Below are 26769 nucleotides of genomic sequence, written 5' to 3' on the forward strand. Positions count from 1 at the left end.
GAAGGGGCACTCAAGGCCCCGTAACCTTTATATTGGGCTGGAGGTAAAGGAAGGATTTGGGTAGGTTTCAGCTGAGTTAAATTTTGTGAACCTTGAAAGTCCCAATTACCCAGGCTTTCACTATGTCACATACCTAGACCTGCCTTCTCTTAGAAGTAGAATGACTAATACAGTACTCTGCACATAGTAAAACACACAGTAAGTACCAATGATGATTGATTAGTCCTCCTCTTTGAGTTGCCTGTTTAATTCTCACTAGCTGCAACATTTATGACTGTCAGTCATAGTGTGATTGTCATGTCTTCCAGAACCTGCCTCTTGGTGTTTCTGTGTGTATTTGCAACTGCACAATATTGAAATACCATAAAATACCTTTGAATGGCAAAGAATGTAAAGTCAGTCAATTGTAATTTTTTGAGCACTTACCGTTTACAGAGCAATGAATCAAGAGATTGGGAGAGTACAATATAACAATAAGCAAACACATTCCCTGCACACAGCAAACTTACAGTCTAGAGGAAAATACCAGCTTCCTGGAGATGCCAGGGATTGAACCCAGGACTTCAAACATGCGAAGCCCTCATATGTCATTTTGAATATCTAAAGACAGCCAGGCATCCCATCTAAGACTTGTGGGACATGGCTTGGCAGGGGCCCTGGGGCTCACATTCTTAGACTGAGCCCCAAGAGGTACCAGGGACCATATGTAATTCCCACGTTTGTATTTTCTCCCAGTGCGAAGCACAAAACCCTGCACACATTAAGCAGCTTATAAATATTACTATTACTAGTAGGGACAAGAGAGTGAGAGTGGCCCTGCCCAATCCTCATCAGTCTAACCAATTCCGCCATGCAGGTTCTCAGTCCTGAAGTCTCAGGAACAAGACTCATCTGTCATTCCTGCAGGAAGATTCTGTCATCACAGAAGCCCTTCAGTTCATGCCAGGTCCTGTCATCCAGACAGGTCAGTCGGGGATACACTTATCCAATAGTTGAGGGATGTTTAGCCTTGCCTCTCTACAAGAATGGAGTTTGGGGTGAGTACCACCCACTTTCCAATTTCTCAAACTGGAATTTGGCAATTTAGGTATCTAAAAGGTGAATGGTGTTATTTACACCATGCCGTCATACTTGCCAGAGCCTCTGTTGAGAAGAATGGCAGATAAACTTTTTTTTTCCCTTTAACTTGGAGAGGTTGAATTTCCCTTCCTTAAATCTGACTTTTTACTGCTTTTTGTGTGTGTATGTGTGTGTGTGTGTGTGTGCATGCAAGTATATGGTTTTTATTTTCTATTGCCCTTTAACATACAATGACTTTTATTTATGTTAGTCATCTTTTATGCCGAAATGTCACAAAACATTTTGTTGCTGATTATAGTCTGCATAGGCAAACTTCAGTGAATTACGCCCCCTTCCATTCATCATGCCAGGAGCACCTGGCAGGTCAGAGAGGAAGATAAATTCAAAGGAATGATAGATGAACCTCAAAATGTTCAGAGATTTGGTTCGAGAATTCACCTGCTTCCAGTGCCTTGGAAAAATCACTTGCCTTTCCCTTCCACCTTCATACTGCTGCCTTTCCTTTTATTCGTGGGAACTCTTTGTCAGATCTGCAGTAACCTTTTATCGTAAGAACTGTGCACTTCTGTTACTAATGTTTTCCTGTAGCCTCAACTGGCTTCCACATATTCGGACTTGCCCTTTACTGCTCTCCATGAAGTCTCTCTATAACACATTCTCCAACCTCCTCTTTCTCCCCTGGGATCACAAGAATTCTCATCACTAAAGATTCCAGGATCTTACAAAACAGTCCTTACCATTGTTTTCAGAGGCTCAAGCACATGGATGGGAAGTAAATAGCCCACAGCCCCGAACCCATCCTCTTAAACAGTTCAACTGGAGCTAGTTTCTTCTGTCTGTGGTAGCTCCAACCCAGTTCCATTCCAGTTGTGATCCTGAGGCCAGTGACATATTTATTGACCATATTTGTGGATAGTTTATTAGGCAAGGAGCTGCCACGGGCTAAAGAGACTGTACTTGAAGGAGTCATGGATCTTTTGGACTCTTCCCTGGATTTGGGGCTGATCTTCTCTGACCCTATAAGTGTTAATGGGTTTTTTTGGATGGTTTGTGTTTGATTGTAGGGGCCATGGTTGGCTAGGGTCACACACACACAAACACACACAAATGTGTGCACACTGCCCCTCTATCTCCCCATCGCCCCCGCCCCTCTCCCCCACTTTTCAAAATCCTACATCAGCTTTTAGGATAACTGGGTTAAAATTCATCACAGCTGTTGTGCGATGAGATCATTTGTAGGCAATAATTTTGAAAGCATCAGTGCTAATTTGGAAGGGGAATATTTCATTCTTTCATAAAGAGGAAAGTTGACTAAGCAGAAGGATTGGAAAAAGTGATTAGAGGCAGAGATTTTCATTCATAAGGAAAGAGTGAAATATGAAGATGGTGCAGTGTGACTAACATACAGTGGAGACTAAGTTTAGAATTTCCTACTGCTTTCGTAATTCATAGCCTTGGACTGAAGTGTGTAATGGAACCCGATGTGATTCCATGGCGTAAGCACGGATCGTGCGACACTACCGGCTCACCCATTGCCCGGACTGCAGTCCTGTGACTCACCCTGTCCTACGATCCTCCAACAAGCCTAAATCCCATCAGCCTAATTGCTGGCTTGGAGAGTAAATTTAAACAGAACTAGGCGGCTTTAGGGGACTGGAAGAGAAATCCTGATCATACCACCTCAAATTCTGCTCAGTTCTCTGAACCTCATAATGTGCACCTTGTACACATTCAGCGGTGACCAAAGATAGCAATGCTACAGCGGGGGAGTGATTCCACAGCCCTTTGAATGTTATATAATCTGATTTTTGCATTCAAGGGGTCTGTGAAGAAATGCTAAGTATAGCCATATAAGATTAGAATAATGGTTCATCTGATGGGGCCAGTCCTCATGAGGAAACTTGGTTGTCATGGCCTATACAGGGCTGAAGGCATAGCAGAGGTAGATATAACCACAATTTATAGATATAACCACAATTACAGATTACAGGTTTTAGATATAACCAGGTTTTAGATAATACAGATAATACAGGTTTAGATAATACAGGTTTTAGATATAGCCACAATTGGAAAAGCAGCGTGGCGCAGTGGAAAGAGCACGGGCTTTGGAGTCAGGGCTCATGAGTTCGAATCCCAGCTCTGCCACTTGTCAGCTGTGTGACTGTGGGCAAGTCACTTAACTTCTCTGTGCCTCATTTCCCTCATCTGTAAAATGGGGATTAAGACTGTGAGCCCCACGTGGGACAACCTGATTCCCCTGTGTCCACCCCAGCGCTTAGAACAGTACTCTGCACATAGTAAGCGCTTAACAAATACCAACATTATTAATTTAGATGGCACAGGGCCTGTGGTTTCAAAGTAGAGACTTTAAACACAAGGAAAGTAAGGTAGTAGGGATGGGGAATAAAGGGATACAAGGCCTAAGAAAAATAATCTTGACTCAATCTCAGCTCCCCTCAGCACATCTCTATAAGCTATTTACATTGCTCCCACAGGAATGGTGTCTTTTCAGGCCCAGCTCTAGACTGACAGCTCCTTGTGGGCAGGCATCTTGTCTACCGACCCCCTTCCCACAATCTCCTTTTAGCCTGGAACTGCCTCCCCCTCCATTTAAACCATTCTCCCCACCTTCAAAGTGTTATTAAGGTCTCATCGCTTCCAAGAGGCCTTCCCTGACAGCCCTTATTTCCCCTTCCCACCCTCCCTTCTGCATTGCCTCAGCACTTGGATCTGTACCAGTTAAGCACTTGATAGCCACCTCACTCAGCCTCACAGCATTTGTGTATGTGTCCTTACAATCTGCCACTTCCCTATCTGTAATTTATTGCCTGTCTCCCCCTCTAGACTGTAAGCTCCTTGTGGAGAGGGATCATGTCTACCAAATCTTATTCATTCAGTTGCATTTATTGAGCGCTTACTGTTTGCCAAGAACTGTACTAAACACATAACACTTATATTTTATGTTCCCAAGTCCTTAAGACCTTGTTCTGCATACAGTACAGTGCTAAGTAAATGCAATTAATTGATATCATTTGGATGAAAAACTATGTATTTGCTTGGTACACCTGATATCTTCCTTGTATTTGAGAGCCAGAAAACGGAACCTTGGGTAAGTAGATAGAGCACTTGTATTGAATCTCTTCTCCACTTGACTTTTTCTGTTTTCTACCCATGGCGAGTTTGTCAGAGACCATAAATTTTTTAAAAAATCTAAAAAATGATTAACATTTGGAAAAAAAATCTCGAAATAGTGGACAGCTCTCTGTTGACAAACATTCTTTAGTGAGACTAAGGGTGCTGTATTCCACCTCCCAAATAAGGCACTCTAAATTGAGGCAATCCTTGGAGGTTAAGTTCAGTGATGCTTATATTAGATCAGCATAATTCACTACATCTCTAGTGGAAATTAACTTAGCGTTTGAAGCTAAAGAGCCAGCTCCCAGGTTGAAGAGTATATTTGTGATGCATATTCAACTTACTACTGAACAAATGTGTACCATATTGCTTCTCAAAAACACTTCAACCAACTATATCAGAGATGGAGAGAGATTTGGACTGGGGATTTGAAAGGGAAAGGAGACTCAGGAAAGAGCTTGTTGGAAGTGTGAAATATGTGAACAAGATACAATATGTAGATTAGCTTGAGAAGAAAGAAGAGTATGAGCTGGGGTGTAGTGGGTGAAGAGAGTGGATAATTGGGCGGTAGAGAGATGATTGAGGGTCTCAAAGCCAGTGATCAGGAGTTTATGTTAAATGAGAGCCTAACACACTCTATTCAGTAAAAATTACCAGTTTTAAATTATATTAATGTATTTAATTGCAAGGCCAGTCAATATTTTTATGACTAAGGATTTTGATAGCCCATTGACATTCTTTTTATGTAGAAAAAATGCAAATTACTTTGCTCCTTACTAATGTATCGATTACATTTATGAAATTCTCTAGCTCCAAGATTTTATCACCTTCCTGTGGAACCTAGTCTGATTGTAGACCATCCAGCTGAAAAATCTGGGCTTCTAGTTGTTGTCTGGTTCTCTCTGCTGTATATGATGTTTTCAAATACAATGAGACACTAACCAGTAGTGCAAGTTTGGCTGGAAAAAAAGCAGTCTGCAGGGATATATACTATAGTTTTTCTTGGTTACGCTAGTGTGTTTTCAGCTTGCAGTGCCTGTTGGTGTTCTCAGATCTGCCTTCTGGTTTGCTGATCCCCTGATTGCCACATGCCATACCAGTCTGTTGCCTTATATTCTTTCTGCTATATCCCATTGTTTGGGACTATCTTTGACTTGTGTGACCTTGCGCTACAGTCCATTCATCCTGCTTTGCTTGAACTTCTCTATTGATAAAATAGGCAGATTAACCCTTTACTTGTTTGCAAAACACTTTGACTCTGTAATAAAAAGTCCTGAACAAGTGTAAAACTTTATTATTAGCCCACAATTGGGTTGACTTGTAATTTCATTGGCATTCATCGGCAGGTATTAGCATGCTCATGGAGGCTATTAACATATCAAAATTGCAGGTATTTAGACAATAAAGTTTGACCCTTGAGCAACTCCCATCCTACTCAACACTAAACACCCAAACCTTTTGGAGTACCTGAGGACTGAATTTTGGAATTGTCCTATTGACCAGGTTTTTTTCTTAAATGAGATAGCTTAAAAACTGTGGTTCAGGAGGCAGATTTTGGGAAGGAAAGAATATATTCCAAGGAAATTGAGAATGACCTACGGTTTTCATTTCTGCTGTTAAAATCAACCAATATTAAAAAAAAAGTGTGCCTTGGGTTTTTTTTTTGTTTTTTACTATGGAGGCTTTTGCAGTACTGTGCATTAGAGGGTACTAGACTTGGGAAAGTCGAACAGCAGCACTGTTATAATTTCTTGTCGGCAGTGGGAGGTTTGGAGAAAGAATAATTACGTTGTATCCTCAAAAATACTGAAAGAACAAGGCATGTGATTTGGTAACTGCAGTTTGTTCAAGTACCTTTATTATGGTGGACCACAAATGAAATATCTCTTAGGTCTCAACTTGCGGCAATCAGAAGATAGAAGATTAGACATCGTTTCCACCTTATATTAGATTTCAAATGAGAGACCCTGAACTATATCTTTTAGAGCCCTGGTATCTTGTTATTTAAATGTCTTGAATCTCATTGTTGAGTATAACCGTGATAAACACTGCTGGTGATTAGATACGATTAACATATCAGGATGGCATTTTCAACAGCAGGCACATGAGTTTCCCCTTTCACACTATGCCCTTATTGCTTAGAAATAAAGCATCTGTGTCTTTGAAACTTCAGCAAGATCCCATGCGTTTAATATCAAGGTGGCTCCTTTCAAAAACCAAAGGAAAACTTAGCATGATGGTTTACTTATTCAAGGAGATGGTGTCTCCTGTGAAATTACAACCAGGTGATTGGGCTTCACAAATTGCCCATATCTTGTGTACATGTAGATATATCTATATCTTGTTCTTGGACTGACTTTGATTTTTTTTCCTGGGTAGGGAAGAAAAGCCTGGGAAACAATATTATCCTTCCAATAAATTAAGAGTGATGTCTGACTGTTAGTGAGCAAGGGTCTTCCAGGTCCTCTGGAGACAGTGATTGAAAATATTCTGCTCTGGATAAATTTGGTACTTAAATTTTTTGGAACACTTTCACTACAAAGATCTCACTTATCCTCTCATTTGTTCTTGAGATTTTTTTTTTACCGAAGGAAACAAGCAAAGCCATTAAAAAAATGTAAACCTATATGATATTTGGAAGTTTGGTTGTTATCCTTCTGCATAAAGTCTGAACATATTTCAGTGTACTTTAACATTTTTTTAATTAAAGCTTCATGGGGAGGGGCCAATATTATTTCCATTTTTTAATTCTGAAAACTGCAGCACAGTGAGGTTAAGACATCACCTTTTACCTCCTCCTGGCATAGCGGTCCCTCCAATAGAAAAGATGGACGGGTAGGGATCTGATAAAGTTTGTGAGAGTATGAAACACATTGCAAGGCAGATTGATGGATGACTTTCTAGAGTTTTTTTTTTTTAAATGGGGTAAGACACTGAGAGATGTGGATTGAGTTAAGTCCTAGACTTAAATGGCCCTTTCACCTTAATGATAATAATTAGTGGTATTTCTTAAAGCGTATGTGCCATGGGTTAGATACAGGATAATCAGATTGGAAATGATCCTCATCCCACATGAGACTTACAGTCTTAAGGGAGAGGATGGGTTTTAATCCCCATGATACAGATAAGGAAACTGAAGGCACAGAGAAGTTCAGTGACTTGTCCACGTCATACAACAGTCAATATCAAAGCTGGAATTAGAACCCAGTCTCTGGACTTTCAGGGCTCCCACCTCCAGTGGTCTTCCACTAGATCTCTCTGCTTATCATTCAATCAGTGGTAATTTGCTGAACATTTCCTTTGTTGCAGAGCAACTGTAGTAAGCACTTGGGAGAGTACAGTACAGTTAGTAGGCATGATCCCTGCTTCATGATGATTCTAATAAAATGAATGGGAATATGTATAGCTACTCTGCTGTTTTACTCTCTTAAGCACTTAGTACAGTATTCACATGCATTAAGCATTCATTAAATACGATTGATTTACCTCTTATGATTCTTGTAATTAATAAATCTCTGCCAAGCCTGTGAGACCATTCCACACTGAGTAGAGAACAACTCTGCTTTATGTTTGTCAGCCCTTTAATATAAATAAGCATCTCCTAGTCAGGGACAATATAAACAGTAATATTATATTAAACCAGAGCTGTGTTTCATATCCATGTCTTCAAAGATGACTTTTCTCCAAATCTAAACCGTAGCCCAATGTGGCTCAATAGAAAGAGCACAGGCTTGGGAGTCAGAGGTCTTGGGTTCGAATCCCAGCTCTTCCACTTGTCAGCTGTGTGACTGCGGGCAAGTCACTTAACTTCTCTGTGCCTCAGTTAACTCATCTGTAAAATGGGGATTATAACTGTGAGCCCCACATGGGACAACCTGATACCCTGTTCTACCCCCAGTGCTTAGAACAGTGCTCTGCACATAGTAAGCGCTTAACAAATACCAACATTTTATTAATTAATTACATATCAAGGAATAGTCTACACAGCATTTTTTATTCCAAAACTGTCCTGGTCACCTTTGGTAGATGGAACATTCCAGCTTCCATAGACCGAATTGGCCCATGGCTGTAGCCTCTGGTTTGGCTGTTGTGAATCAGGCTGCCCCCTCCCCCTTGATCCAGCCCCAGCTGGCCCCAAAGCCTGACCCTTGTGTCTTTACAGGGGCTAATTGACAAATATTAACTAGCACAGAAAGAAGAAATTCCCCAGGTGGTTTTCCCCCACCCCCTATTCATTTCCTGCTTCCTGCTTCTAGTGATCTTTAAAGATTTAATCCTTCAAAAAGAGAAACATTTAGGGAGTCTGGGTAATCTGGGGTGAGCTCTTGCATCCTGAAAATAAAATCCAGGACTAAATTCAAAGAGAAAATTTCAGTTCTTCAAGAATTCCTGTGTTCATTTAGAATGTTTGCTTGTTACTGGTTGTTCCCTCACCAATGTAAGGAATGTTTTCAGTGTGCTGAGAATGTTATGTGCCACTGACGTAAATGTGGCTCAGAGTAGGGAAGTGCTTTTAATAATTAATGGTATTTAACCACTTATTCTGTGCTCATCAGTCACAGTAAGTCGGATTTACTGAGCATTGGGACTAAGCTCTTTGGAGAGCACAATATAACAGACATAATTCTGCCCAACAACAAGCTTATAGCCTAGAGGGGGAGACAGACGTTAATATAATAAAATACAGATATGTATATAAGTGCTGTGGAGCTGGGAGGGGAGGTCTGGAAGGTGTTGGAGGAAATATGCCTTCAGTAAGGCTTTGAAGAGGGAGGAGAGTCTTTGTCAGAGAAGAAGAGGGAGGAGAGTCTTTGTCAGAGAAGAAGAGGGAGGGCATTCCAAGCCAGAGGCTGGATGTGGGCCAGAGGAAGTGGTGAGATTGTATGAGATGGAAGGTACAGTGAGAAGGTTGGGCATTAGAGGAGCCAAGTGTGTGGGATGGGTTGTTGTAGGAGGACTGTTACTTAGTATTGGGTAGGTTCAAGATGTTCAGGTTGGACTCAGTCCCATTCTCACATGGGAATCAAATCTAAATAGAGGGGAGTAGGATTAAATCCCCATTTTAGAGATGAGGAAACTGAGGTAAAGAGAAGTTAAGTGACTGGCCCAAGATCACACAACAGACAAGTGTCAGAGTCAGAATTAAAACCCAGGTCCTCTGACTCCCATGCCCATTTTTTTCCCATGAAATCAAACTATGAATTAATTCTGTTCTCACCTGCTGTGCCACTGAACTACCAGATTCTCATGTCTTCCTGGGTCTCAATTTAAACTCTAATATCTTGCTAACTGCATTTTGACAGGATTAGTTTAAATCCCAGGAATCTTATTCAGGCAGTTGAACTAGGATTCACCTGAGTAACACTGAATTTTGCTCCTTCCTTTCTTCACTCTTCTCTTTTCTCTCCCCCACAAACATGCATGAACAGATACATTCCACTAATGTGCCATGCTGTTAAGCAAAAGCATCTGTTGCTTCCACATTTATACTAGAAGTACTGGCCTTTCTAATAGTTTATGAATTGGAGCAACCAAGTATTTGTGTGCTTTAGAATTTAATGGTGTAAAGGGAGGATTGAATAATACATCAGGGAGGTATGGCTGGCTTCAGAAGATCCTTTTTAAAATTTATTTTCTTTTCCATTAAGTACCTTCAGAGTGTTCTCAGTGCTATTGAATATTTTTAGGTTTATTGCTTATTGCCTCAGTTGTACATGTCCATTAAAAGGTCTACAATGTTGCAAGAATCGGTGATACTTGACACTACCAAATTGTTTTCAACTTTTGCACTGTTAAAACAATGTAACAAGTTAATATCCAGGTTACAATGTTAGCAATACAGAATCATTTTTTGGCATCAAGAGGATGACTACTATTTTCATTAGGGGAGGTATGACAGATATAAACTCCTTCAAGATTAAACCAGAGTACAGCTCTACTCTGCCCTTTGATGAGATCATTTGCAGTTTCCCTTAATTTCCATCCTCTTTCCCCAATTCCCAATACACTAGTTATACCAATCCAACAGCCACTCTAAGTACTTCTCTGTTAACCTGTCCTCAGGATATCCATAATTCAATTATTTTGCTGTTTGTCCTGTCATTTTTATGGTAAGTGCTGACTATATATTAGGTGCTGTAATAATAATAATAATAATGGAACTGTTAAGTGCTTACTATGTGCCAGACACTCTACTAAGCACTGAGATAGAAACAAGATAATGAGGTTGGACCACAGCCCTGGCCACATGGAGCTCACAGACTAAACTAGGGAGTCAGATTTAATCTCCAGTTTATAGATGAGGTAACTGAAGCACTGAAAAGTTGTCGGTCAGTCTAAAGTGCTTACTTTTTGCAGGGCACTGTACTAAGCACTCGGTAGAGTACAGTATAACAGACACATTTCCTGCCCATAATGACTTCACCATCTAGAGGGAGAGAGTGACTTGCTTAAGGGCTCACAACAATTAAGTGGCTAAACTGGTATTAGAACCCAGATCTTCTTACTCCAGGCCTGTGCTCTTTCAACTAGGCCATACTCCTCCGTGGACATTCATACTGATAACTATTATATGTCTTCTTCTTGCAGCCACTATTTGTAAATAATCTGTCTGTCCATCTCCTCATTAGATCATAACCTCCCATGAGGGCAGGAAAAATGTGTCTTCTGTTGTATTCTCCCAGTGCTCAGCACTCTGGAGTGGCTAATTGATTGATTTTTCTTCCTGGTTGGTTGAAAGATGCCAAGTTTTTTGTTTATGAAAGTCCACACACTTGAAATTTTTAAAAGCACGGATGAATATATTTTGAAGTGGAATTGGAGTTACATTCATTCTTGAGTTGAGTGGCATTAACATTAGGGACAGCAATGAGGCTTTTTATCGAAAGCTGTGCAGCTATTTATTGCTAGTTTAAAATGCACAACCTTACAAGCTATGTCCAAGAGAAGCTTGCCACGACTAAACTATGCTGGGGTTCCAAGCGATTAATCAAACATTCTGTTCCAAACAAGTTCAGAAGGGAACCCATATGAAGATGCGAAAAATCTTGAGTTGAATTGATTTCCCACTCTTTGCACTTGGGCAACATCCGCCGCCTCTTTCAGGCCCTTTTTGTGTGTGTAAAGAATAGGTAAAGGGATTTTTGTTTGTTTGTTGAGGGGTTTTGATAGCAGCAGAGCTAATATATTTAGTAGCTGCTGCTTCCAGCCTTGTTCCTTTACATTTAGCAATTAGTTTTTGAGGTGAGGGTTTATGTGAGTTGCACAGGTCTGAGTGGTAGGTAGTAAAGTGCTTCTTTAATAAAACCATCTTATGGTTCTTTCTTTTATTAGGTCCCTTGGCTGCTTACTTTCAGGTAATTGTCATACTGTCATTCCATGAGAGCCTTAATACCCCCTAGAAAAGAAAGTAATTCTCTGATGCCTAGACAACTCTTAAAGCCCAGGCTAGTTCCAAATTATTCATGAATTATAGTTGAGCACCTGCTGCAAGCTGAGCATTGCACTAGGTCTTTGTGAATGTATCAAAGATGTCACGAGGCAGCAGGATGGTAATTGTGGTATTTGTTGAGCACTCTGTGCCAAGCATGGCCTGCTGGAAAGAGCAGGGGACTGAATAGTTGCCAGCTCTGCCGCTGATCTACTATGTGACCTTGGGCAACTCACTTAACCTCTCTGAGCCTGTTACCTCATCTGTGAAATGGGATTGTAAGGACTAACCTCATAGATTGCGAGCCCCATGTGGGACAGGGGGTGTATCCAATCAGATTCATATCGGCCTCAGAATTTAGCCCAGTGCTTTGGCACATAGGAAGTACTTAATTATCAGAAACTGCATGACCTAGTGGAAAGAGCATGGGCCTGAGAGTCAGAGGACCTGGGTTCTAATTCTGTCTTTATTTGCCTGCTGTTTGATCTTGGGAGTGAAGAGATGCTGGTTACTGTCTGACCTCGGGTAGGTCACTTAACCCATTTGGGCATCAGTTTCCACATCTGTAAAATGAGGATAAGTGTGCTTAGTATAAAGTAGCACAAAATAAATGCCTTTTTTCTTCTTGGTATTTACAAGCTGAGTTCTTTTATTGGAAGGTGAAGATAAAAACAAATAGAAGCCTAAGATCTTTGCTCAAGAAAGCATAAAATTTAGTAGGGACCCAGAGAGAGGTAAATCTGAATTTACTTGAAGAGTTTTCCCCATGTGGCAAACAGCTTGGACTGTACTTTTCTGTAATATTTTTTCCTTCCACCTGAGCCAGTGACTCTGAGGATACCTGACATTTTCAGACCTTAAAAAGGGGGTTTTAGCCCTCAAGCATTTATAGGATTGACTTTATTCACCTAAAAGGAACTCTTTGAAGCCAGTTTAAAATCAAGTTTCCATTGTTGGCATTGGAAAAATATTTGTCAAACGTGGAAGTCAATAAATATGAGTTAAGTCTGTGCCCTCGCTTCCTTGGGGTTTTACATTTTTACTATTATTATTGTTATTATTTTAATTCTCAGGGTAAGGCTGAAAGCACAACCTTAACTGGGTTTGGTTTAGTATTTGGACAAAGAAATCGCCGGTCTGAGCCAAGCAGGGAGAGATAAGCGCCTTGACTTGCAATAGATTAAGAGACCTGCATTGGTTCGAACAAACGGTGTTTGAGGTTTGCTCCCTGAGTGCAGCCACATTTAGATTTAAGATTAACTGCAGCAGAATGGTGGAGCTGCTGTTTGTTTTATGAAACAATCGCTAATGACATTAAACAGACGGAGTCCCTTCCAACATGATTGTTCATTTGCGATAAACTGAGAGAAGCCCACAAGAGATTGGAAAAGAAAACTCATAAGTGCTTCATTTTGGAGCCTTTACAATGGCCTGTTGGAGGTGGCAATTAGTGGAGGTGACTAGGAGCCTGATTCCCACATATTTGGATTTTGTTTGGGTGAGGAGAGGAAAATAATTGAGCAATATTTGCTCGGTTATAGCTTTTGTCTTAAGGAATCGAATAGTAATAATAAATATCAAGGCTTTCCATGTATGCGTTGGGGAGTGGCTGTGATTATTATTATTTTTTTTCTGTCGTCTTGGACTCTAAAGCCTGTAGCCTGCACTAGTATTAAAGAGTTATCTATTAGCTCAATTAGACATCAGCCATTTACTTTTCAGTGTATTTGGAGACTGATTTGATTTCGGTCCAGCCATTTAAAATTGAGAGTGGAGCCGTATAAGGAGATCTAGGGCCTCTGAAGTTTTAATTGCAAATTCAGATAAGGATTAGAAGCGGCCCTATCTCTGTAGACCAAAGGTATTTGCAAATACCTGAGATATAAAAGTGGATAGATTCAATATTTACTATTTTAGGATTTCTGCTTTGGATTTTGGCTGAGAGTTTAATATTTTGGTTGGAAACCCCACTGAATTAAGCAGCATTAGAGAGTGGGTGTGAAAAAGCTCTCACAAACCTCACTTTCACAATTTATTTCAAATAATGTATTCCGGACCAGCTGAAAGCTGGAATAGTGTTTATTAAAGAACAAAATTGTCAAAGGCCATGTTGTAGCATTAAGCTTTTGTTTTATACACAAAGAAATATATTAATGAAAAGTGTTTTAAGTGCTTATTACAGAGATGGCTTGTTTTGAAACACAGGCTTTTTCACAGCAGTTTTACACTTCATTGTGTACCATGAAAGACACTCTAAATAGAGGTTGTCATTCTCCCATCAGAAGTAAAGTACTGCTGGGGAATGGAGCCATTTATGATGTCACTCAAGCAGGACTAATCTAGAGTAGATATCTTATAAATATCCAGTAACAAAAAAACAAATCATTCCTTTTTCTGCCAAAGCCGACAAATTGTGGCTGCAGAGAAGAAAATCTTTATAATAAAGATTTACAGTCTGAATTAGTGAATCACTTTTTTAAATGGTATTTAAGCGCTTACTATGTGCCAGGCACTATACTAAGCACTCGGGTAGTTATGGTAATTAGGTTTAACACAATCCCTGATCTACCTGAGGCTCACAGTCTCAATCCACATTTTGCAGATGAAGTAACTGAGGCACAGAGAAGTTGTGATTTTCCCAAAGTCACACAGCAGGCAAGCGATGGAGAAGGAATTAGAACTCAGATCCTCTGTCTCCCAGACCCATGCTGTTTCCACCCTTTCCCTAACTAGGCCTTCATTCCTCTTCTCCCACTCCCTTCTGCATTGCTCTTGCACTTGGATTTGCACCCTCTGTTCACCCCTCCTTCAGCCCCATAGCACTTATGAACATATTTATAATTTATATATATATGTTAATGTCTGCCTCTTCCTCTAGACTGTAAGCTTGTTGTGGGCAGGGAACGTGTCTACCAACTCTTACATTGTACTCTCCCAGGTGCTTAGAAGAGGGCCTTGCACACAGTAAGCACTCAATAAATACGACTGATTGATTTCGGTTTGGAACGGTATATTGTGAAAAGATGCCTAGACCAACTAACTTGTTGAATATTGAAAAAACTGTGGACCAGAATTGATCCAGTGCTTACTACAGTGACTGGAGCATAGTAAGTGCTTAACAAATATCATAATTATTGTTATCTCTTCCCTCCTCGCCACCACCGCAACAGTTCTGTTGTTTTTCAAGGGGACGGGGATGTTTTCTCTCCCCGAGTTAACTTTGTTCTTTTCCCTACTCACTCCTTTTAGCATTTTCTGATGCCATATATTATTACCAAGTATTAGAGGTAGACAGTTATTTTGGCCTGTGAAATGGGCAGAGAGTTCCAGTCCTCTCTTTCCTGCCATGGTTAGGCTCGAGTGCCGTGAGAGGGAAGCCTGGTGATGACTTGGAGCTAGCTGCAGCTGGTGGTAGTAAAAGTATTGATTAAGCAACCACTGTGTACAAACTACTGTGTTAAGTGTTAAGAAAGAATGCACAGGTGACAGACATAGTATCTGGCTCTCAAGGGGCTCACCATCTAAGAATAAAAGAGGGGAAAATTGCCTAGCCAGTCGATGGTCTTTATTAAGCACTTACCGTGGGTAGAGCACTGTGCTAAATGCTTGGGAGAGTATAATACAGTAGTTACTAGGTGTGATCCCTGCTCTCAAGGAGTTTGCTATCTAGTTGGAGAGATAGATGATAAAATTATAGGCAGGGGAAGCAACAGGGAATAAGGGTATATACATAAGTTTGGTGGGGGAAGGGTGATTATTAAAATGCTTTAAGGGTACAGGGTAAGTGCACAGATGTCCCAGAAGTGTGGGGAAGATCAATCAGTCCAGGGTATTTGAGCACTTACTGTAGGACAGTAAAATACGGTATAGTTGGTGGACACAATCCTTTTTTTAATGGTATTTGTTAAACACTAAGTTTCAAGAACTGTTCTAAGCACTAGGGTAGATACAAGATCATCAGGTTGAACACAACCCTTGTCCCATATAGGGATCATAGTTTTAATCCCCATTTTGCAGATGAGGTAGATGAAGCACAAAGAAGTGAAGTGATTTACCCAAGGTCGCACAGCAGACAGGTGGAGGAGCTGGGATTAGAACCTGGGTCCTGTGACTCCCGGGCCCGTGCACTTTCAACTAGGCCTTGCTGTTTCTCTGTTCCTTACCTGGCTTCTCGGTTTTGGGAAAATGATACAGTATTTAGGAATAAAATAATGCCCCTAAGCATTTGAACCCTGTGGAGAGAATTGTGACATCCCCAGCTGGATTTGCTGTAACTTTGAATGACTTCCCCAGTGTGATCCTATTGTTCTCCGCCCTCCCTTTCTTTTAGAGCAGGGGCAAATAGTTTTCATTCAAACGCCCTTGCCCTCCCCCCCCCCCCCCCAGTTCTCAAAAGGACTTTATCAGGGCTCACCCTGGGTGTTGGCTATATCAGAAGCTGAGTCATCGTTCTTCAAAGATAGTTGTAGACCACACCAAGCAAACATTCTGTCTACTTTTAGATGCCCCCAGGACTTGCAGCTGTATAACCAAGTGGGTTCTATTGGCTAAAGGGACAGAACTCTCCCCATCTCCTCCCCTTACCTTTGGAATAGGACTGGGAAGCATTTCTAGATATTGAGTCCCCTCCAAAAGATAAATGACCCAAAATCAATCAATAAATCACTCGTATTTTTTGAGCACTCACTGTGTGCAGAGCACTGAACTAAGTGCTCGGGAGAGATCCGTACAGCCTGCCAGATTTAAGCCTTGTGAAATAGCCCTTTCAGACAATGTCCTGCTGAAGGAGCGGGAGCACACAAGTAGAGAGAGGATGAGTGGAGATGTAAATGCTTATATTACCGGAACCTGGCTCCACCACTTAATTGCTGTGTGCCCTTTTGGTAAGTTAGTTTAACTGATCTGTGCCTCAGTTTCCTCATCTCTACATGAGGATTAAATACCTATTCTCTCCTCCCACCTCCACCCTGGGAGCCCCTTAAGGGACAGGGACTGTGTCCAAACTGAATATTTTGTATCTACTGTGGTGTTTGGCACATAGTAAATGCTTAACAAATATCATGATTGTTATTACTAATGGAAAGGAAGCTGGGGAAACATAGGAAGTTATTGCCCCAGATTTCAGTGGAGGATTTTTTCTAAATCCATTCCTTTGCTGCTGCTGCTGCAGGCTTGGTTTTTAAGTGAAGAATGAAATAATTACAACCAACACTTATTAATGAGAAGCAGCATGACGTAATGGTTAGAGCGTGAGCCTGGGACCTAGAAGGACCTGGGCTCTAATCTCGACTCCACCTCTTTTCTGCTGTGTGACCTTGGGCAAGTGACTTCACTTCTCTATTACTTCATCTGTACAATGGGGATTAAGACTGAGCCCCATGTGGGACAGGGACTGTTTCTAACCTGTTGGCTTGTCTCTACTCTAGCTCTTAGTGTGGTCCCTGGCACATAATAAGTGCTCAACAAATACTACTAATTATTATCATCATCATCCTCATTATCATTATTAGTGGCAAATGGAATGGATCTGGGGTTGGGGAAGAGGAATTACTTAGGATAGCATGAAGAATTAAAATCCAGACCTTCTATAAGCCTTATTCTTACCTTTAATTTAAACCTTTCCTGCCCCCTGCCCCTCCCCCCCCCCCGCCATCTTTAACCAGAGCTGCCAATAGTCTAGCAAAGCAAATTGATTTGAGTTTCACCTTCTCTTTCTACCCGTCATAACTTGTACTTTACGTGGCCAAAAGGCAGGGAGAAGGAGGGCTTGGAGAATTTACAGATCAAATGATCAGCCCTTAAATCATCCAAGTTTATGGGAGAGTAGTCGTTCTTTAAGATGCAGCTATGTCCCTCAGATGTCTGCCCAGTCCTTACCTGGGGGAGTCCAAACAGGTATTTACCTAGAACTCTAGAGGATTAGGAGAAAGGATTAAGGGACTTGAAGAGTTGTATGAAAGTGGGCTGGGGGCTGAGGCCGGAGCTGGAGAGTAAAGGAGATTTTTAACTTCACTTTTCCTTTTGTGATGTTCAAGTCCCAGGAGGAGCACATTTTTGCTTGCCCAAGAAGAAAGATTTGGCATTGGCTGGTGATACATCCCTGGGGAAATTCATGGGCTAAGCCAAATACTAAAACTTTGTCTGCCATGTCCTTTAGAAAATTGAAGGTGTATGTTGTTGAAATAGCCAGGACTTTTATAATAAAACTGTGCCTGATTTGGTAAGGGGAAAAAAAGAACTATAAAATCATCTAGTTTAGGATATGCAAGCTACAGTGGGAAGCAGTATGGCCTACTGGAAAAAAATCACAGGCCTGGGAATGAGGGGACCTAAGTCTGAGCACTCAGTTCCATTCGCTGATTGAATGTAAAAATTGGTATTATGTATCTGTTTGCCCTCACCCTTGGACAGTGAGCCTTTCATTGAACAGGAAAGGAGTCTGGTTTGATTATCTGTCTCTATTTACCTTAGCATGTAATACAATGCTTGGGCACATGTTATGCTTAAATACCCAAATTATCCTTTTCGTTAATGTGAATATGAAGGTAACTAAAATGATGTTTGGGACACCGACTGTGAGGGTGATAACAGCTGACCTACTGAAGTCCAAAAAGCTCAAGTGTAAGTTTCATAGATCATTGGTGACCAGTTTCTTTCTGCTTCAAAGAAAAAGCAGAAGAAATATATTGTTTTTTTCCCCACCACTATATTATAATCCTGCGTTTTCTACAGAGGTTTTAAGCACCATACTTCTGAGTCATAACATTCTTCTTAAATCAGTTTCCAAAGCCCTATGTTATTCTTCATAACATTAGTGCTCAAATTGGCTTAGCTTTTAGTTATAGGCTTGCCAAATGACTGTAATGAATATATTTAATATGCAAGACCTCGATGTATTTTTTCATATGCCTGATGTGGTATGGCAGAGTATTGCATTTAAAATAGTTGAAGCCTCTCTAAAGAGGGAAATCTTTAAAAAAAAAAATATAGTGTGCTAACTTAAACAATACTTAGTCTCTTTAATCTTCCTGGCATTTGATGGACAAAGCTCTTCCTGTTGGTATAAAGGAAGTCCTCCCCCTTTTCTCCAGTTCCTTGCAGGTACATTTTGTCATGATGAATTGTGAAGATTGCGACTCTTCCCTTGGCACCGCTTCTGCTTATGACTTCACTGTTTTTGTTTTTGAGGGAATAAGGTTTTGTTTGAATAAGAGCCATCTTCAAGGGTAGCAGGGAAATCAGAAAATTGGCAGGCAGAGTAATGTGTTTGCTTTAGTTGTTTTGTATTTAGATTCCTCTAGTGCATTGTTCCCTAAAGTCCAGTTTCAGCTGCCATGGCTTTTGGAGGGCTCCTCAAGGACCATCAACACTGAGCTCAAACTATAATGATGTTGCTGGTATTCTAAGACCCTTAAAGAGTTCAACGCAAAATAAGTACATAGCCTCAATCCCATATCTGGATTATATCAACAACCATTGGTGCTGGTTGTCCATTTCTTCTTGATGAAAACCAAGCAGACAAAGTACTATTGGTGGTATTATGGGCACTGTAATAAGAGAAGCAGCTTGGGCTCGTGGAAAGAACCTGGATCTGGCAGTCCAAGGACCTGAGTTCCAAAACCATCTCTGCCACTTGCCTGCAGTTTGAAATGGGACAAGTCACTTAATTTTTCTGGGCCTCAGTTTTCTCATTTATAAAATGGAGATTCAGTACCCGTTCTCCCTCCTAATTAGTCTGTGAGTTGCATGTTGGACAGTGACTGTGTCCTACATGATTATCTTATATTTACCTCAGCGCTTAGTTCGGTGCTTGGGACAGAGTAAGTGCTTAACGGACACCACTGTTATTATTGCTATTCATGCTCTTGCTAATTCCCCTTTGGACCATATGGGTTGCCTGAAAAAGCAAGTTACCAGGAGGCTCCAAAAGTGAGTTATAGGGATGTTTTTGATTGGTTTCACTGCCTTTACTTCATCTTTCTTCCATCTCTAGTTTCAAGATCTGTAACTATAACATTTAGTCCAATCCCTAAAGAGTGCTTAGTGTGAGAGGAAAAGTTCAAAGGTTTGAGAGTGGTGACTCAGGTGATTTTTTTTTTCTAATTGGTATTTAAGTGCTCACTATGTGCCAGTCACTGAAGTAAGCGCTGCGGTAGATACAAGATAACTGGGCTGGTCACAGTCCTTCTCCTACATAGGGCTTACATTCTTAACCCCCATTTTATAGATGAGGTAACTGAGGCACAGAAGTTGTGACTTACCCAAGGTCACGCAGCAGACAAGTGGCAGAGCTGGGATTAGAACCCAGATCTTTCTGACTCCCAGGCTAGGGCTCAAGCCACTTGTCCACCCTACTGCTTGTGGTGATTGACTTGAAATAGGACTGAACTCACTCCAGGAAACACATCCACTGGCTTGTTCATCTTTATTACTAATGCCCAATATTTCTATCTAGAGAGAACTTTATGTTCACTATTCTAGTTTTTAGTGACCCGCCAAATTTTTTCCAAATGACTTAATGGAGGACAACATGTATAGTATGCCTCTCTAGTGCAGTTGTGAAAAACACTCCCAAAGGCGAGATGAAGTTACTGCCGTAGTTTCAGGTTCACGAAGAGGTCTTTTTCTAAAGGTACCTGGAATTAATTGTTGCAAAATACTTACCGGTGGAATAAGGAGTGCATTCTCCTTTTCCAGATTCAGCTGTAACTCTCACTGATACGATGTTTCAGAAACAACTGAAGATGATGACATGGATTTAAAATTTCCTGGAAAGACCTAGGATATAGTTAATTCCCTTATGATGCAGGAGTTGCATCTTGCAGAACCCCATGTTAAAGAAAATGTGCTTCATCTGAATCTGATGCCACATGCATATGCACAGCTATTTTTTGACCCTACATTTTCCCGTTTCCAAACAAGTGTTCTGTCCGGATGACATTTCCTATTTTGTCTGTGACATTCTCTCTAAGCGCACAGTGACAACACACTATGTCAGGACCAGTTGTATTTTTCAAGGAAAGGTTTGCTTTTTAGTAGATCATGTATTGAGAGATATTGGGGCGACAAAATGGTTTGAGGGCCTGGGACAATTAACCCATTTGGGTGAAGGCGGAAGGCGACTAACTGGTTTGAAGGCCTGGGACAATTAACCCTTTTGAGCAAAGGTGAGAATCTGTCCCATCTGATTGCAAACTCCTTGAGACAGGGGTTGTGTGTACCATTGCTTTTGTACTCTCTCAGGGCTTAGTACAATGCTCTGCATACAGTAAATGCTCAATAAATAATAATAATTGTGGTATTTGTTGGGCTCTTAGTCTGTGCTGGGCATTGAACTAAGCGCTGGGATACATACAAATAACCAGTTCAGCCTTTATCCCTGTCCCACAACCGGGTTTACAGCCAGAACACCATTGACTGATGCTTAAAATGCCGAAGTTCCTCCCTCAATTCCCCGTATATCACACAGACTCATTCAGTTCTCCTGCAGCAGGAGAAGCAGGGATAGTTGACTGGGGTGCCAGTTATTCAGGCACCTAATCTTCCTGCTTTCTCATGTGGCAGCAGCTCTCTGAAGTTGTGCTTGCCAGGAGGCACAGAATTCTGGGTAGTTGCCCTGTCTCTGCCTCAGTTGCAGTCTTTTCTCTTTGCAAGAGTTGCGTTTTTTGGTGGGTTTTTTTTGGCATCTAGGCTCAATGAACTGGGGACAGTGGTCTCCCAGTGCTCTGATTTGTCTGAAAGACAGTGAGAAAATATATTCTTTTATTTTTCCTGCAGTCCTGTAGAGCACGGACCTGGGAGCCAGGGGATCTGGGTTCCAATCGCTGCTGACCTTGGGCAAGTCATATAACTTTTCTATGCCTCAGTTTCCTTATCTGTAAAAAGGAATCGAATACCTGTTCTCCCTCCCCTTTAGACGATGAGCCCCAGGTGGTACAGGGACTGTGTCCAACCTCATTATCTTGTATCTCCCCCACTGCTTCGTACACAGTAATTTCCTAAAAAAAACCAAAAACATAATTATCATTAATAAAGCCACAGTGCATTTTTAGACAAAGGGTAAATGTTTGAAGATATTTCTCATTGATAATTGTTTTTTTTAATCACTTGAAATTTATGAAGTGGCCTTTTAATCTAGGGCTTCCCCAGAGGCTCTTGGGGAAAAAAAAATACCTTTACAAACATTCTTCAAAAAAAAAAAGCCCCAACCAAATTGTGTTGTCTAAACATCTACATGTTGGATAATTGTGCATTTTTTGAATTAATTTGAATAAAACTTTATCTTTCTAGAGCTGAATTTGTGAAATCAGACTTATTGTAGAGAAGTACCCTGACTCATTTTCTCTTAAGTATGTTAGATGTCTAATAATAACCTTTCTACTTGCTTGTGGTGGATACATTTTATATTTGGCATGCCAAAATCTCAAACTCCAGGGTGAGAAATAAATGTGTTTCTCTGAATAGCAATGAAAACAGAGGATAAGCATTAGAAGAGAAACTGTAGCAGTGTGATTTTCTTAGAAGTGATACAAAGTAAAATTAAAGTTTTTTAATTGGGTGATTTTTAGCTTTCGTGGAAAGAAAATGGTTAAACACACTTTCCAAAGTATTTCATATGAATGTTCTCATTTACCAAATTCATGTAATGGAAACTGAATATCATCTGACTCCAGTGAAAGTTCAAACTATCACATTTTGGGGGATTTTTGTAAGCATATCCCTTTAGCGAAGGGTAGACTTGCTTTCTGGAATTGCCTGGTTCTAACAGTCTCCGATATTTGGTTGTCAGGATGACTTCAGGCAGCAGAAAGCTGGGGCCCCAGGACCCAAAACCTATAAGTGACCATTGGTTGTGGAGTTTTAATTTCAAAAATAAAATGAACCTTGTGGTAGTTCCCTCTCTGAATGGCATAGGTTTGTTGGACTTTCAAGGTGGCTGTTCATATTGAGGAAATTGAAGAGATGTAAAGATCACAAGCTAATGCTTAAAAACATGTTTGGAAAACTGCAGGTGCAATGGATGATTTTTGATAAAGGATCTAGTCAGATGGAAGGGAAAGCATTTTTAGTGAATATGAAAATAGGTGGATGAGCTGGATTGTGTGCCACAAGTAGTAATATTATGTAGTTTGCTCTGCCAGATTAGAAGCATTAGTGCCCTCTGTTGTTCATCAGAGAACTACAAATTTTATAGAGCCGATCCGGAAATTCTGTCATGCAAACAGACTTTCATCTGAAACAGTGATAAATGGTGATAGCCACTAAGTGATGAAACTGCCTAGTGAATTGATTAACAAGTTATTTTCTTTACATTATATAGCCATTGGTTGTTACCCACGTTGTTTTAAAAATGCACTGTGTATCACCAGATGGGGCCGAGAATAAAATGATAAATGAAAAGCTCCTCAGCAGAAAAGTGCAAATTTCAGATACTGTTTTTTATTATTGCCGCATTTACTTTCTGGCGATATCAAGATAGATTCCCATTTTAAATAAGCCGACTCCTTAGGTGTTGACACTTTGTAGCTGTTTAGCATTTCTGAGTAAACCTGATGGAGAGAATACGCTGAAATGGATATTCAGTTCTCTGCATTTATTTGGTATTTCGTTTCTTTATTAATATGGTATTTCTGTTCCTGATTCTGACAGTAGCGAAGAGTTTTTCATGATTAGTCAAACAAAAGCATGAGCAGTTTTTACAAAAAAGTCTAAAAAATAACATAGCCAGTTAGTTGTACGTTACTACTTTGAAGTGAACTGAAAGAATGACAACATCATTCAAGTGGATCATTTGGAATTCCATTAAACAGCTGCTATTAAACAGCTGACAACAAAGGAGACCATTTTGATCTCAACAGCACAGATTCTAGCAGCATGCTCCCTTAGTGATGTTATGAAGAACACACTGTGCTCTTGTATACCAACACACAGTGTACTCCCCACTGTGCTTGTTGCCAAACACTGTTTTTTCTAATCACTTTGTATTCAGTCAAGGATCCAGGAAGTCCAAATCCAGCCAGACAGATGCAGAACAGCTTAGTCGAAGCAGCTTTAACAGGTGCCACCGCTAGAGACTCGCCGAACTTGAGACGGCACGAATAAATGTCTACCAGTGGTCCATAAGATCTGATTTGCCCCACTGCCCATGATGGCCCTGATTTCTAAATAGCTGTTTGCCCCTGGTGATGGTTAATGGGTAAGTTATTAAAGAAAAAGAAGACATGAGCATCTTGCAGACCGACTATTAGGCTTGTGCTGTTTTGTTCACTGGAGTGGTGGTCCCAAGGCCAGCCAGAGTAAAATGACAAGACCTAGGAGAACTGACTCAGTGTGCGGGGTTGTTTTCCTCTTCTGAAACAGTGTGCTGAAGAATGCAGAAAAGTAGGCTAGAAATGATCAGAGGCTTGGGGTGTTGAAGTCGTCTCTCTAAGAGTATATGTCTCTCGACTCTAAGCTTGTTTTGTGTAGAGAAAGCTGAGAAGCATAGCGGTGTAGTGGAGAGAGCCTGGACCTGGGAGACGGAAGGACCTGGGTTCTAATCCTTGCTCCCCCACTTGTCTGCTGTACGACCTTGGGCAAGTCACATAACTTCTCTGGGCCTCAGTTACTTCATCTGTAAAATGGGATTAAGACCGTGAGCCCCATGTGGGGACATGGACTGTTTCCAACCTGATTAGCTTGCATCTATCCCAGTGCTTAGAACAGTGCCTGGCACATAATAAACACTTAACAAATAACACAGAAAAAGTGTCTGCCAACTCTGTTGTACTTTCCCAAGTACTTAGTAGAGTGTTCTGCACACAGTAAACACTCAATAAATACCACTGATGGATACCTGTCTCCAGAAATCATGATCACTGTCATGGCTCATGAGTTCATTTGGCCTTCCTTGACAGGCCTTTTGTTAATTTCCTTTCTACCCTTTCCAGCTTGCCCTATCCTGAAATTGCTGTTGTTCTTATCTGTCCCTCTCCCCCGATTAGACTGTAATCCCGTCAAAGGGCAGGGACTGTCCCTATCTGTTACCGATCTATACATTCCAAGCGCTTAGTACAGTGCTCTGCACATAGTAAGCGCTCAATAAATACTATTGAATGAATGAATGAAAGCACTAGCTCCATGTCCACAAGAATAATAATAATAATACTAATGTTGGTATTTGTTAAGCGCTTACTATGTGCTGAGCACCGTACTAAGCGCTGGGGTAGATACAGGGTAATCAGGTTGTCCCACATGAGGCGCTCAATCTTAATCCCCATTTTACAGATGAGGTAACTGAGCCACAGAGAAGTTAAGTGACTTGCCCACAGTCACACAGCTGACAAGTGGAAGAGCCGGGATTCGACCCCATGACCTCTGACTCCCAAGCCCGGGCTCTTTCCACTGAAAAGAACCAAAATAGGTAGTTGGAGTAGGCTTGTTGAAACATTAACACCACCCTTCCAAACGTTTTTCCTTGGTGTTTTGTTTGCAGTTAATAAGTAAGGAGATGAGGTGGAGGTCTAGTGCTGAAAAGGAGATGGGAAGTACTACCTTCGGCTCAGCCGTAGAAACCTTGCGGCTTTTCTCATCCATAGTACCCAAATAAGAATGATTTGGTAGGAGACCATTAAGAACCTGCTGGGTTGGCCAAAAAGGGGCAGATTTATCACTCTGCCATTGGTACTCCATAGGAAGGTATAATAATATCAACACACAAGAACTAGGGACTGTCTGTCACTTACGATACTGCGGTTGGGAGATCCTGGTGAATTCGTATTTTCCTTGGTGTTGCCAAAAATTAAAATATTAACATTAGCGATTGGGTGTCAGAGACTAATGGAATTCTCCAAAAAATTCATAACCTTCATGTTTTGGAAATAGGCATCAAAAAAACACGTGACTGAATTTGGAAGTGTGACGCTTGTGACAGCATAGGAGTCTGGCAGGTCTGAACCCTTGGTTTGGAAAGCACCTACCTCTTCCTTGAGGAAGAGTTAGATAATAATAATAATAATAAAAATTGTGGTCGTGGTGGTATTTAAGTGCTTATTTTGTGCTAACGTCTTGATTTAATATAAACCGAGGTTGAACCCAGTCACAGTCGAAGTAGGGGGGAAGATGTATTGAATCCCCATTTTAAAGATGAGGAAACTATCATAAGGAAATTAACTTGCCAAAGATCACACAGCAGGCCAATGTCACAGTTGGAATTAGAAGCCACGTCCTCTGACTCCCAGGCCAAACTAGGCCACACTGCAGAGTCCTTTCAACAGCCACAAATTTATTAAAATCCCATAGATTTAGAAGTGCCCAAAAGTCTTGTCTGCAAGACTTGTTCTGTTGCCCTAAAGCTACTCCCTGGTAGTAAACTAGGCATTTGGAAGGTCACGCAACAATGCACTAAATCTGGCATGTCAGCTCATATGAGAGAGAGAGAGAGAGAGAGAGAGAGCTTTTTTATCCAAGGATTTTTATTCAGAACTTTTGAAGCATGCCACCTTTGAAGTCTACTAATTGCGTGATTTGAATTTGTAAGTAGTTTGCATTTGTCATTTCTGTTTACTCTTTTGATGTTCTTGACAAAAGTTTGTGTGGACTGCCACCAAATGTTCTGTATGACATCATTCGGTTGCGCTGTATGCCCGAGGTAACGCATGCAGTGTCACTTTCCTTCAAGGACCATCCTAGGAAGGAGAGGCTAAATGTCAAAAACTGGCCCAGAGAGAAGGCAAGCATGTGCGTGCGTGTACACTCACACACCCCTCCATTAAGATCTTTCTGCATATTGCAGGAAGTGGAGGACAATCTGTTCTTCGCTTCTTCTGTAGGCTTACAAGGCCACATTCCTGGGACTTGAATGTTTCCTGAAAGATTGCTTAAAGATTCACCCTCCCATAGAAACTCCAGAATGAAGCTCCACAAAACAATGGAAGTGGCAGGTACCTCCTCCACCCTGAGCATCAGGCTGCTGGCAGTGGGAGCTAACTGCATCCCTGGCCTCCTGTTTCTCTGCTTTTAGCCTCTGGTCTCCAGACACAGGTGGCCGTAATTTGACAGGCTTACACAATTCAGTCTCCTGGCATTAAAGGGTTAATGTTCCGCCCCCCCCCCCCCCCCAGTACCTAATTTATTATAGGGATTTA

The 26769-nt window shown here is 41.0% G+C and overlaps 1 protein-coding gene across 6 annotated transcripts in view; it reads left to right on the top strand.

Moving 5' to 3' along the window:
• Positions 1 to 26769, top strand: part of ESRRG (estrogen related receptor gamma) — a 465100-nt gene that overhangs the window by 240670 nt on the left and 197661 nt on the right. The window contains exon 1 of one of the 6 annotated variants that reach the window (XM_007672364.3): positions 866 to 964. The exons of the other annotated variants lie outside the window; for them this stretch is intronic. The gene's annotated coding sequence lies outside the window, so the exon portion shown is untranslated. Of the gene's footprint in view, positions 1 to 865; positions 965 to 26769 lie in introns of those variants that run through there. 6 annotated transcript variants of the gene reach the window in all.

This window comes from Ornithorhynchus anatinus, chromosome 19, assembly GCF_004115215.2.
Source record: "Ornithorhynchus anatinus isolate Pmale09 chromosome 19, mOrnAna1.pri.v4, whole genome shotgun sequence".
NCBI lineage: Eukaryota > Metazoa > Chordata > Mammalia > Monotremata > Ornithorhynchidae > Ornithorhynchus > Ornithorhynchus anatinus.